At 38.8% G+C, this 12,518-nt stretch overlaps 1 pseudogene across 1 annotated transcript; it reads right to left on the bottom strand.

The window, feature by feature from the left end:
- Nucleotides 1-11,185: 11,185 nt before the first annotated feature.
- On the bottom strand, nt 11,186-12,277 carry LOC307189590 (kelch-like protein 7; annotated as a pseudogene). The gene is made up of 2 exons: nt 12,159-12,277; nt 11,186-12,058 (listed from the first exon to the last, which is right to left on the bottom strand). The product of its transcript is annotated as a kelch-like protein 7 (transcript).
- Between the last annotated feature and the right edge of the window lie 241 nt (nt 12,278-12,518).

Raw genomic sequence — 12,518 nt, 5'->3', positions numbered from 1 at the left:
AGCCTCACAGGTCCCTGGATGTAGGAATGTCTGTGGTATAGGAATCCTCTGTAACAGGCCACCTGATGGCGAGAAATCTGGGTGCTGAAAACTGGTTGTGCCAATGGTTCAGCACTGAGAATAGTTTCTTTTTAAAAATTTAATTTTGCTTTTTAAAACTGAGGTATAGTTGATTAACAATAGTATATAAGTTTCAGGTGTACAACATAGTGATTCATAATTTTTAAAAATTATATTCCATTTATAGTTATTATAAAATGTTGACTATGTTCCCTGTGCTGTACAATATATCCTTGTATCTTACTTATTTTATATCTAGTAGTTTGTATCTCTTAATCCCCTACTCCTCTCTTGCCCCACCCACCCTTTCCTCTCCCCACTGGTAACCACTAGTTTGTTCTCTATATCTGTGAATCTGTTTCTTTTTTGTTATATTCACTAGTTGGTTTTATTTTTTAGTTTCCACATAAAAGTGATAACATACAGTATTTGTCTTTCCCTCTCTGACTTATTTCACTAAGCATAATACCCTCCAGATTCATCCAAATTGCTGCAAATGGCAAAATTTTATTCATTTTTATGGCTGAGTAATATTCCATTTTGTGTGTGTTTGTGTGTGTGTGTGTATATATATATATATTTATTTATATTTATATATATACACACATATGTATATATATACACATCTGTTGATGGACGGTTAGGTTGCTTCCATATCTTGGCTATTGTAAATAATGCTGCCATGAACATTGGGGATGCATGTATCTTTTCAAATTAGTGTTTTTGTTTTCTTTGGCTAGATACCCAGGAGTACAATTGCTAGATCACATGGCAGTTCTATTTTTAGTTTTTTGAGGAATCTCCATACTGTTCTCCACAGTGGCTGACCAATTTACATTCCCACCAACAGTGCACAAGGACTTCCTTTTCTCCACATCCTTGCCAACACTTGTTATTTGTTGTCTTTTTGATAATAGACATTCTGGCAGGTGTGAGGTGATATCTCATTGTGGTTTTGATTTGCGTTTCTCTGATTAGTGATGGTGAGCATCTTCTCACGTGCCTATTGGCCATCTGTATGTCTTCTTTGGGAAAATTTCTGTTCAGATCCTCTGCCCATTTTTTAGTTGGGTTGTTTGTTTTTTTGATGTTGAGTTGTATGAGCTGTTTATGTATTTTGGATATTAACCCCTTATCAGATACATCGTTTTCAGATATCTTCTCCCATTCAGTAGGTGGTCTTTTCATTTTATTGACAGTTTTCTTCACTGTGCAAAAGCTTTTTAGTTTGATGTAGTCCCTCTTGTTTATTTTTGCTTTTGTTTCCCTTGCCTGAGGAGGCATATCCAAAAAACTATTACTAAGAACAATGTCAAAGATCTTACTGCCTATGTTTTCTTCTAGAAGTTTTATGGTTTCAGGTCTTACATTTAAGTCTTTATTCCACTTCAAATTTATTTTTGTGCATGGTATGAGAGAGTAGTCCAGTTTGATTCTTTTGCATGTAGCTGTCCAGTTTACCCAACATGATTTAAGAGGCTGTCTTTTCCCCATTGTATATTCTCACCTCCTTTGTCATAAATTAATTGCTCATATATGTGTAGTTTTATTTCTGGGCTCTCTATTCTATTCCATTGATCGATGTGTCAGTATCATGCTGTTTTGATTACTGTAACTTTGCAATATAGTTTGAAATCAGGGAGCCTGATACATCCAGCTTTGTTCTTCTTTCTCAAGATTGTTTTGACTATTTTGGGTGTTTTGTATTTCCATACAAATTTTAGAATTATTTTCTCTAGTTTTGTGAAAAATGCCATTGGTGTTTTGATAGGTATTTCTTTGGGTCTGTAGATTGCCTTGGGTAATATGGTCATTTTAACAATATTAATTGCCAATCCATGAAGATGATATATCTTTCCATTTGTTTGTGTCATCTTCAATTTCTTTCATCAGTGTCATATAGTTTTCCTTATATTCCTTTGTAAAATAAATTATAGCTTTTCCTGAAGAATTAATTCATTTAGAAAACATGTAGGGACTTCTTTCATGGCCCAGTGGTTAAGAATCTGCCTGCCAATGCAGGGGACACAGGTTCGATCCCTGGTCTGGGAAGATCCCACATGCCACAGAGCAACTAAGCCCATGTGCCACAACTAGTGAGCCTGCGCTCTACAGCCTGCGAGCCACAACTACTGAGCCCACACAACACAACCTCTGAGCCCATGCGCTGCAACAAATAAACCCCATGTGCTCTAGGGCCCGCGTGCCGCAACTACTAAGACAGCATGCTGCAACTACTGAAGCCCACGTGCCTAGAGCCTGTGCTCCACAACAAGAGAAGTCACAGCAATGAGAAGCCAACACACAGCAATGAAGAACCAACGCAGTCACAAAAAAAAAGAAAAAAAATTTAGTGGATTCTATAGTCCTGTCAATTCCTTGGTCACATGCACTTCTAGTTTTACGTAGAAACAATTTAATGCTTTCTCTTTTTCCTCTAAAGAATCTATTTTCAGAGACAATTTGTTTTGTAACATAATCTCCACAAATATATTTCATGGCTGAATAATGTTCCATGGAATTGAGAAAATATAATTCCCTTAGGCCTTCCCCATCACTGGACACTTTTGTTGTTTCTCATTTATCAGTGCCATAAACATTGTCATAATGAGAGCCTTTACACATCCAGCTTGCTTTGTATCATTGGATTATTTCTCAATATAAACCACAGGGAAAGCAAACTTCCATAGCTCTTGATTAGTATTGCAAAATGCCTTTCCTGAAGTCCTTTATGTTTTCAGCTCTGACAGCAGTCAGTAGGAGTAGACCTGTGTCTCTGAAACCTTTTTTTGGTCTTCATATTTGTAAATAGTTTCTCTTATTTAATAGTTTCAGGATGGTTATTCAAGGGTCTGGGCTTTTAACTGGTGGAGACAGTGCCATACCTCTGCCTTCATTCTGATTGGTTGGCTCCAAACCAAAAGTGGTGAGATTTGCCCAGATCTGGAATGGGGGCCAGGGGTGGGGGGCGGGGAGTCTGCCTGTGGACTTGAACTTGTACAGACCCTCACCCATAACTTTCCATCAAACACAGGCCTTGCTTTGAATCTCACACTCATCTTTCTGGACTCACAGTATTGTTTGGGCTATTTTTATTTTGGATTATTTTTGCCAGACTCTGTGTGGGTTTTTACTATAGTCAAATGTTTACCATTTTTACCTTTTTCAAAAAATATTTTAGTATATAGATAATTATGTGTAATATAGTTACATTGTTATATAATTACTTACATATTGTATAATATATTATACATTATGATTTACACATAATATATATACTAATATACTTATATAATCTATATTGGTATAATACTGATATATATTAATTAAAAGTACTACTTCTCTTTCATATGGATATATGCTGCGATTCATACATAATTATATATACTAATATATTTATATAGCCTACATTTGTACAATGTTTATATATATTAATTATATGTATTATTGCTCTTTCATATGGATGTATTATGTCTTATGATTCACACATAATTATATATACTAAAATGCTTATACAATCTTTGTTGGTATAATATTTATATATATTAATTACATATATTATTTCTCCTTCATGTAGAGAGTCAGAAGCAGCAACACTGGTGCATCAATATGCTGACACTGGTACCCTGGAAAGACCTTCACTGTCTCAGAGGCACTTAGCAAGACAGAGAATGCAAATCCTGTAAGTTTTCCCACGGCAGTCACCATGCTGTGTTGTGTAGTTCTCAGATGAGGATCCCCTGGTGGGCTTAACACCACGAAAATGGCTGGTCCCATCTGGAGTTTCTGATTTAGTAGTTGTTGGTGGTTCCCAGGTGATCACCATGCTGCCCAGTTGGTTTGCACATAAACAATGCCTGCTGACCACTCAGCAACTGTGCAAGCCAGTGATCCCCAACTGAAAACCAAACCCCTGGACATGTTCCAGCCAAGGTGCACAACAGACTGCAATGGTTCCACCTGCCAGCATCTGGGAACATCAAGGTGGTTAACCTTGATAAGGCTGGCAAGACAAAATTCTGGCAAATTCCTGTCACGAGTCTTTGAGGAGCTCAGTAGAACTCTTGGAGAACTTCACAATGTGAAATCCTTCTGCAACAGTTTCCAATGTTGGCTGTACATTGGAAATCTTGAGAATTTCCTAATCAAAGAAGCCAGAAATTTAAACCAAGAACCCCCACAAATAAATAATGGCTAAAACAATGGGCCGAATACTTTTCTAAGTACTTTAAATGTTCTTTCACTTTTACTAGCTCCCTAATCACATATGCACTGCCATTGCCTTTTGCATGTGGGGAAACTGAGGCACAGAGAGCTTAAGTAATGGTTCACAGTCACAGGCTAGTTAGGATAGAGCCAGACCTTGGCTTCGGCAGCTCTGGTCCACCAGGCTGTTGATGACTGACCTACAGCCTTAGGAGTTAGCAACACCAGGTACCTGGGGACTTGCGTGCAAAGGAGAGGGGCTGATATAAGCAGGCATACTTGAAAGTCTTTTTAAAAGTAGTTGGATCCCAGGTCTTTTCTCCACACCACACATCCAGGCGGTAGCTTCCTGCCCACCCTGTCAAAGATAAGCTGTTTTTGCTTTGGAGAAGGTGGAGTGGAGGTGTCTGTCCTAAGACACCAGGTGCAGATAAGAGTGAGCACAGCAGGGGAAAGGCTGGGCTGGGAAATGTACCCACAGTGAGGCCACCGCAAAGGCCTCCTGCTCTTCCCTTTTGATAATTAAAACACAACAGAAATTAAAAATCCATTTCATACAGGGTTTGGAGAATGAAATTGAGGATGTCTAGAAAGCCAAACAAAATTACAAAATGATGGAAAGTAGAAAAGATAAGAAATTAGACCTCCAAACCAGAAGATTCATTAGCCAAATTATAGGAGTTGCAGGAAGGAAAAAGAGCGATAGAGATAGAGGGGAGGAAGGAAGGAAGGAAAGATAGAAGGAAGGAAGAAAGGAGAGAGAAAAAGAAAGGAAGGAAGGAAGGGAAAATGAGAAGAGAGAATGAAATAACACAGCAAAATTTCCCAGAACTGAAGCACATAAATACTGAGACTGACCAGAATTCAGGTACAAAGAGACCATTCTGTGTGGAAAAGCCTCAGTGGGAGAGAGAAAGAGAGAAACAGGTCATATATAAAGAATCAGGTTGGGGGGTGAGGGGGGAGGGTAAGCTGGGACGAAGTGAGAGAGTGGCATGGACATATATACACTACCAAATGTAAGGTAGATAGCTAGTGGGAAGCAGCCGCATAGCACAGGGAGATCAGCTGGGTGCTTCGTGTCCACCTAGAGGGGTGGGATAGGGAGGGTGGGAGGGAGACGCAAGAAGGAGGGGATATGGGGATATATGTATACGTATAGCTGATTCACTTTGTTATAAAGCAGAAACTAACACAACATTGTAAAGCAATTTTATTCCAATAAAGATGTTTAAAAAAAAGAATCAGGATCAGGGAATTCCCTGACAGTCCAGTGGTTAGGAGTCTGCGTTCTCACAGCCGAGGGCCCGGGTTCAGTACATGGTCGGGGAAGAAAGATCCCACAACCTGCATAGCATGGCCAAAAAAAAGAGAAAGAATCAGTATCAGTGGACTTCCCTGGTGGCACAGTGGTTAAGACTCCACACTCCCAATGCAGGTGGCCCGGCCCGGGTTCGATCCCTTGTCAGGGAACTAGATCCCACATGCATGCCACAACTAAGATTTCGCATACCACAACTAAGGAGCCCCTGTTCTGCAACTAAAGAGACTGAAAGCCACAACTAAGAAGTCCACCTGCCAGGAGAGCACGGTACAGGAATGTAAAACCAGACACAGAGAGAGGCAGTTCAGACAGCTGATGGGGGCTTGGGGGTACTACTCGTGATAAGTACAAAGAATACGAAACAAATTAAAAAGGCAACTTTTCATCTCCAAGGAATGTTAAGGAGTTGGGGCAGAAAAGGAAGACTAATTGCAGCATACTACATGGGTCAGTTCTCAGTAATATTTGCATAATCAAAATAATGTAAACACTGAATATTAATCTAACCGAAATACACTATAATTGTATTGGGAGAACTGGGGTTTGGAAAGTGCGTATGTGGTGTGAATGTATTATAAATTTCAAAGAACCAATTGATTCTAAGGAATAATTGAAACTCATTGCTGCTGGGGTGTGAGAAATAGAAAAAGAATGGATGGGGGCTGCCATTTCTCCAGACAGGCCTTGTACAACGGATGGACCCCTCAGATGACGTGCACACATAACTTCAGCCCAGAGTTTTGTAGATCAAGTACTGCAGTCAGAAACCCCAACCAGGAAAATAATTGTATTTTCCCTTAAGCCTCTGATTTTGACAGTTTTGTATCTTCATGGTCTTAGCAGAAGTAACTGGCTGTAAATGTATTTCCAGATATCTGAGTTAATTGACATGTTGGGTGAAATTTCTTGTGATTGTCAGTCGGTCTGTGTGGTGAGAGATGCCTGGTTTTATAGAAATTCATACTGAGTGGTTCTACCAGTCATTTGACCTGTGCTTTGGTTGATCTTTGGGTCACTCCTGCTGGCAGCCTCAAAGGCCCAACTATCCTCAGGGCAGGGTATTACCATTTGCTAAGAGGGCATGCAGCTCATTCATAAAAATTTAATCTAGCAGGAATGCAAAATGGTGCCAACACTATGGAAGATAGTTTGGCAGTTTCTTAAAATGTTAAACATAGACTTATGCACCCAGCAATTCTACTCCTTAGAATCTACCCAAGAGGAAGGAAAATATATGTCCGCAAAAGACCTGTGCACAGATGTTCATAACATCATTACTCATCATTGCCAAATAGTGGAAACAACCCAGATGTCCATCAATTGGTGAATGAAATACTACTCTGTAGTAAAAAGGAACAAACTATTGATACACACTACAACATAGGTGAACCCAAAACTGCTACACTGAGAGAAAAAAGCCAGACATACAGACCAACAGAATGATTCTATTTATATGAAATGTTCAGAAAAGGCAAACATATTGAGACAGGAAGCAGATCAGTGGATGCCTGCAGGGGGGGCAATGGGAGGTGGGCAGTGATTGGGGACTGACTACAAATGGGCCCAAGGAAGGTTTTTAGGGTGATAGAAACATTTTAGAACTACATTGTGGTGATGTAGTACAATCCCATAAATTTACTAAAAATTACTAAATTGTAAAGATTATTTACTAAAAAATTAATTTTTAAATGGTTGAATTTAATGGTATGCAAACAATCTGTCTTAAGAAAAATATTTTGAAATACTTCTTTATAAAAAGTGGAAACTAAGACATGATTTTGTGTAAAAGCATTTCCATTCTGATTCTCCCAGTGATATTACAGGTTAGACCTTCCTTTAAGTCCTTTATTCCTCATACAAGATATTACATGAAGTCAGCTGCACTACACCTCACCAGCAGCAAAGCTGTTTGAGGTGAGATGGGGTGAGATGGAAAGAGAGATATCTAGAAAAATAAAGGATCTGCAATTGTAGCAAAAGAGAGAGAATATTTTCCAACTTTTAAAATGAGGCATACTATAATTTGAGTTTTCTCTGAGGAGTTGTGCCCCCATGACATTACATTTTGAAGTAGAAGATCTTCTCTTCGGGCACTTCTCAACATTGAATGTTAGTCGAGGGTGGTGATACTGGGTCCCATCTAGACAGAGTGTTGACGTAAATCTGGAATGATACAAATGCGTGAAGTGGAAAGATATAATCCTATCAGCAGTTAATGAAAACTGGTGTCCAATATTAATCTACTATGATCTACTATAAAAAGTCATTTTTTAGAATTCGTTTTAAAAGTTGAGTTCTTTTTGTGTGAACTTTTCAAAATTGCACACTTTGCTGCTTCCATTTGGCTTTGCTTGCAAGTTTTACCAAACCATCAAAGCATACTGGGTTTAAAGAGTTAACATGGATTTAGGGGGAGTATGACTACCTCTAGCTTGGCCTAAAACCTCCCTTTCAAGGATAGAGAATAATAGAGGACTGACTGATAATAATCTGTAATGTTATATAATCTATAATACTATAATTTAGCAACAATATATGAATAATGAATAATGATTGATACTACTATATGTGAACATTTCCCTACCCTGAGTCTATAGGCTGCCATCTAATACTGTTAGTTGTGATTATAGGTTAGCTTTGTCCTGTATTTCCCTCTCTGAATCAGACACTTACTTAGAGGTGTGGTCAAGAGGAAACAGCTTTTCAAATTCAGATTTTCCAATTGAGAGTTTAGAGTAACCATTATTTGATGCTAAGCATTCACATCTCCTATGACAGTAATGTTAACTGACTGGAGCATAGAACGTATAAAATTCAAAACACTATAAAGTTTGAATTAGATATCTGAGTGATATTTACACCTTAACAAAAGGAGTTTGTGTATTTAGACATATCAGACTAGTTCTATCAGAAAGCCAGGTCAAGAACAAGAAAAATAAATGATATTTTTAGTTCCAGGAGACTAGAGAATTTTGCTTCTGTTACTAGTAGATCTGCATGATTGGTGCAGTATTGTCAGGATGGACTAGATTATACCGTGGTAACAAAAGACCCAACATCTCGTGGGTCTTTACTTTATCTACACATCAACCCTGGGTCAGCTGCACTCTGCTCTCTGTTGTCTTCTCTCAGGGACTCAGTTAGCAGAGCAGCCTGTTATGTCCATGATCCTGTGCAGAGAGAACAGTGCTGGCAATGCTCACACCTTCAAGCTTCTCTCAGGAAGTGACACCCATAACTCTGCTCACATTTCACTGGCCAGAGCAAGTCATGTGACCATGCCTGAGTCGTGTATGGTGATGCTGTTCAATCTTTCTGCGAAGAGTGGAGCAGTGATTAGTGAATGACTGGTAATGCAGCGTTCCACAGCCACACTTGTCTCTACTGAGAAGGCTGTGAGGTCCCCAAGGGCAAAGGCTGCCCTAAGAATCCCTGCACCTTCAGCATCTCAATTCTGGCTGGCACAAGTTCTTGCTTAATCACATCTCAGGAAACACCAACCCAGTGAATGGTTGATAAATGGATGGATGAAGTATAAATGAATACTAGAGTCACATAATCTAGGGCTTGACTAGAGAAACAACACAATGATGCCTGCTTTCACCATTTTTATTCAGTATAGTACTAAAAGTCCTAGCCAAAGCAGTTGGGCAATTGGGCAAGAAAAAGAAATGGAATTGATTATAATTGGAAAGGAAGCAGAAAAATTATCTGTGTTCACAGATGACATGATCTTATACTGTAGGAAACTCTAAAGATTACACACACACTCACACACACTCACAAAGAAAAACTGATCTCCTTCAAAGAGACAATTGGGTTTTTTTTGCAACTTTTTCAGCAAAGTTGCAGGATACAAAATCAACAGACAAAAATCATTTGTGTTTTTATACAGCAGCAATAAGCAACCTGAAAAGGAAGTTAAGAAAACACTTCCATTTACGATAGCATCAAAAAGAAGAAAATACTTCAGAATAAACTTAACCAAGGAGGTGAAAAACTTATACATTGAAAACTATAAAATGTTACCAAAAGAAATTTTTTAATAAATGAAAGGACATCTGTGTACTTGGATTGGAAGACTTAATATAGTTAATATGTTAATACTTCCCAGAGCAATCTGCAGATTTAATGCAATCCTTGTCAAAATTGCAGTGGTGTGTTTTGCAAAAATAGAAAAATTCATCCAAAAATTCAGATGGAATATCAAGGGACCTGATAGCCAGCACAGTCTTTTTTTTTTTTCAATTAAGTCAACTTTTATTTTGGCATCAATATTATAAAATATTCCCATGCTACAGTTTGAGAAAACCAATTCTAAGAGAATAGAGCACTGGATTCAGATAAATAACTCTTTTAGTAATCATTAAGCACTTGAAAACTTTAAAAACAGGTACAGGTGGGGAAGGGGAGATTGAGCAGGCTTCATGAAAGGACCATGACAAGAACAATATCATTTCAGTTCAGTATAGCAAAGCAAGATTTCTTTATCTACTACTTTATCAACTTATCTACTAGAAACAATGTTAAGATTTTCTTTCTTATCATTTTTCAGTCAGCCATTAATACAAATATTTGCCGCCTCTCACAAATGATATCCAAGGAATATCTAAAGGTAAGAGTTTATAGGAATATTGGCTTAATTCTAGATAATTCAGTTAAGTAGTACTGCTTAAATTGTTCTCTTTGAAGGAGATCAATTCGTGAAAATAATCATTTGGGGCTAGTATAGGACACACATCAATGGGTTCCATTTAATGATAGTTAAAACCATTTTAACATCTCTGAAAATATTAAGTTCAAGAATTTTAAAACAATTCTTATACAGTACTTATTATTAAGCAGTCTACTTGAATTGAATAATGAAATAATGTTAGCCTGGGGAGATTCAAGGTAAATAAGAATAACATAATTAAATCAGCCTCCCCAATTGGTTTTTTTTTAGTTTTTTTTTTTAGTTTTTTTATTTTTGCTGTGTTGGGTCTTCGTTTCTGTGCGAGGGCTTTCTCTAGTTGTGGCAAGCGGGGGCCACTCTTCATCGCGGTGCATGGGCCCCTCACTATCACGGCCTCTCTCGTTGCGGAGCACAGGCTCCAGACGCGCAGGCTCAGCAGCCATGGCTCACGGGCCCAGCCACTCCGCGGCATGTGGGATCTTCCCAGACCAGAGCTCGAACCCGTGTCCCCTGCATCGGCAGGCGGACTCTCAACCACTGCGCCACCAGGGAAGCCCTCCCCAATTGTTTTAATATTAGAAATAATGAAGACAACCAATTTATATAAAAATATTACATTTAAATAATAGTAAATGGTGAAAATTTTCAAGATGAAGTTTTTAGAAGAAAGAAAGGAGAGGCTGGTACTTCTAATAGAAATATTTAATAAATATTGTAATGGGATTCTAATGGTATTAGCATTAGGGAATAAGTAATAGTGGATGGAATGAGGATGTTTTCATTGGTAATTATATCCTCAGTTATTTAAATTTTCCACTGGAAGTCTAAAATCTTGTGATTGAGTATACAGAAGAGCATTAAGTATGTGCCATTTATAAGAGCAAAGTAAGACATCAAATAAGAATTCTGAAGTTACAGTCTCACTTCCAGGGTCCTGCAGAATACTGATCTTGTTTTTTCAACTTTGGGTTAAAATATCTACAAGACTGGTTGGGAGCCTCCAAATGCAGTAGTCATGTTTCTTTCTTCTGGGACTTGTGCCTTCTACCAGTTCTTCTCGATCCTCTGGAGACAGAAGATGATACCTCATTCCACTTATTACCATCTTAAAGCATTCAGTATTGTCTTGAATAAGTGGTTCAGCTTGTACTGTTTTACTTAAGAAATTCTTTGATGCAAGACAAAACCTGACTTTAGCAAGGATGTCAACCATAAATGGCTGGCACTTAGGTTCATCATATTTCAACCACCTGACTGCAGCATCATAAACCTGACCCTCTGCTCTTACAGTCAGAGTGTCCTGGTTGAGAAGATGTGTAACTCACTTGACATCAAGTTGTAGAAACTCATCAGTATATAAACTTCAGTAAAATGCTGATGAATCTGCAGTTGCTTTCAATTCAGGACACTCTAGACCCTCTGCTAGCACACTTATACCAAGACAATTTGAAGCATCAACTTCTTCTTTCAAAAAAATCAACACACATTTTCTTCACAGGTTCAATCTGGTACTGGTTTGCTGCATCTAACAAAGACTGAACATTGTTGTTATTTACAGAAATTCTAGTAGTATAAGCGAATTCCACAAGTTGTTCAATAATGGTCAGGTTCAGCATCTTTGAGTTCTACTTCAAAGGACGTTGATTCAAGCATGTTAGCTGTGAATATTAAGTTAAAAAAAATGACTGGCTGCAGCAAGGACAACATGATGAGCAGGTATCTTTCTTTGCTGGACTTTAAGGATCACATCACACAATATTTTCTTTGGATTTATGTAGCTTGTCAACAAGGTTCTATAATCAGTACCTCCCAGCATGATGTCAAGTTGACCCTGGGTACAAAACCCTGGGTAGACTGTAGATTCAACTACAGTTCATGGTGGATTTAAATCACTGTTTCCACATGTTATTCATGATGCTCATGAAGCCCGCCAACAATTCAGCTTCTTCTCGAGCAGCAAGTTTCTTCTCAGTCTTCTTCTTGCTGCTCTTCTCCATCCCATAGGCTGCCATCCTCCCTCAGCACGGTTCATGCCCAGGGCTTGCCAGGCTGGGAGAGGGGCTGCATGATCCTGGCACACTGGGGCTTCTGCTTGCCAAACACCAAGGCCAGGACTGCAGCTGCAACACCCTGCTCCCGAATGCGTGGGCAGTGGTGGCCTGGCCACTGTGGTAGGACAAGGTCGGATGGCCCCCTTAGAAATTCACAGGGAGGAAATGTTGCTGGCTGGGCTGCATCTCCCATCTCCAGCAG

The sequence above is a fragment of the Stenella coeruleoalba genome (assembly GCF_951394435.1).
Source record: "Stenella coeruleoalba genome assembly, chromosome: 7".
Taxonomy (NCBI): Eukaryota; Metazoa; Chordata; class Mammalia; order Artiodactyla; family Delphinidae; genus Stenella; species Stenella coeruleoalba.
Note: the sequence above shows the minus strand (reverse complement) of the source record. Positions and strands in the feature narration are given on the sequence as shown.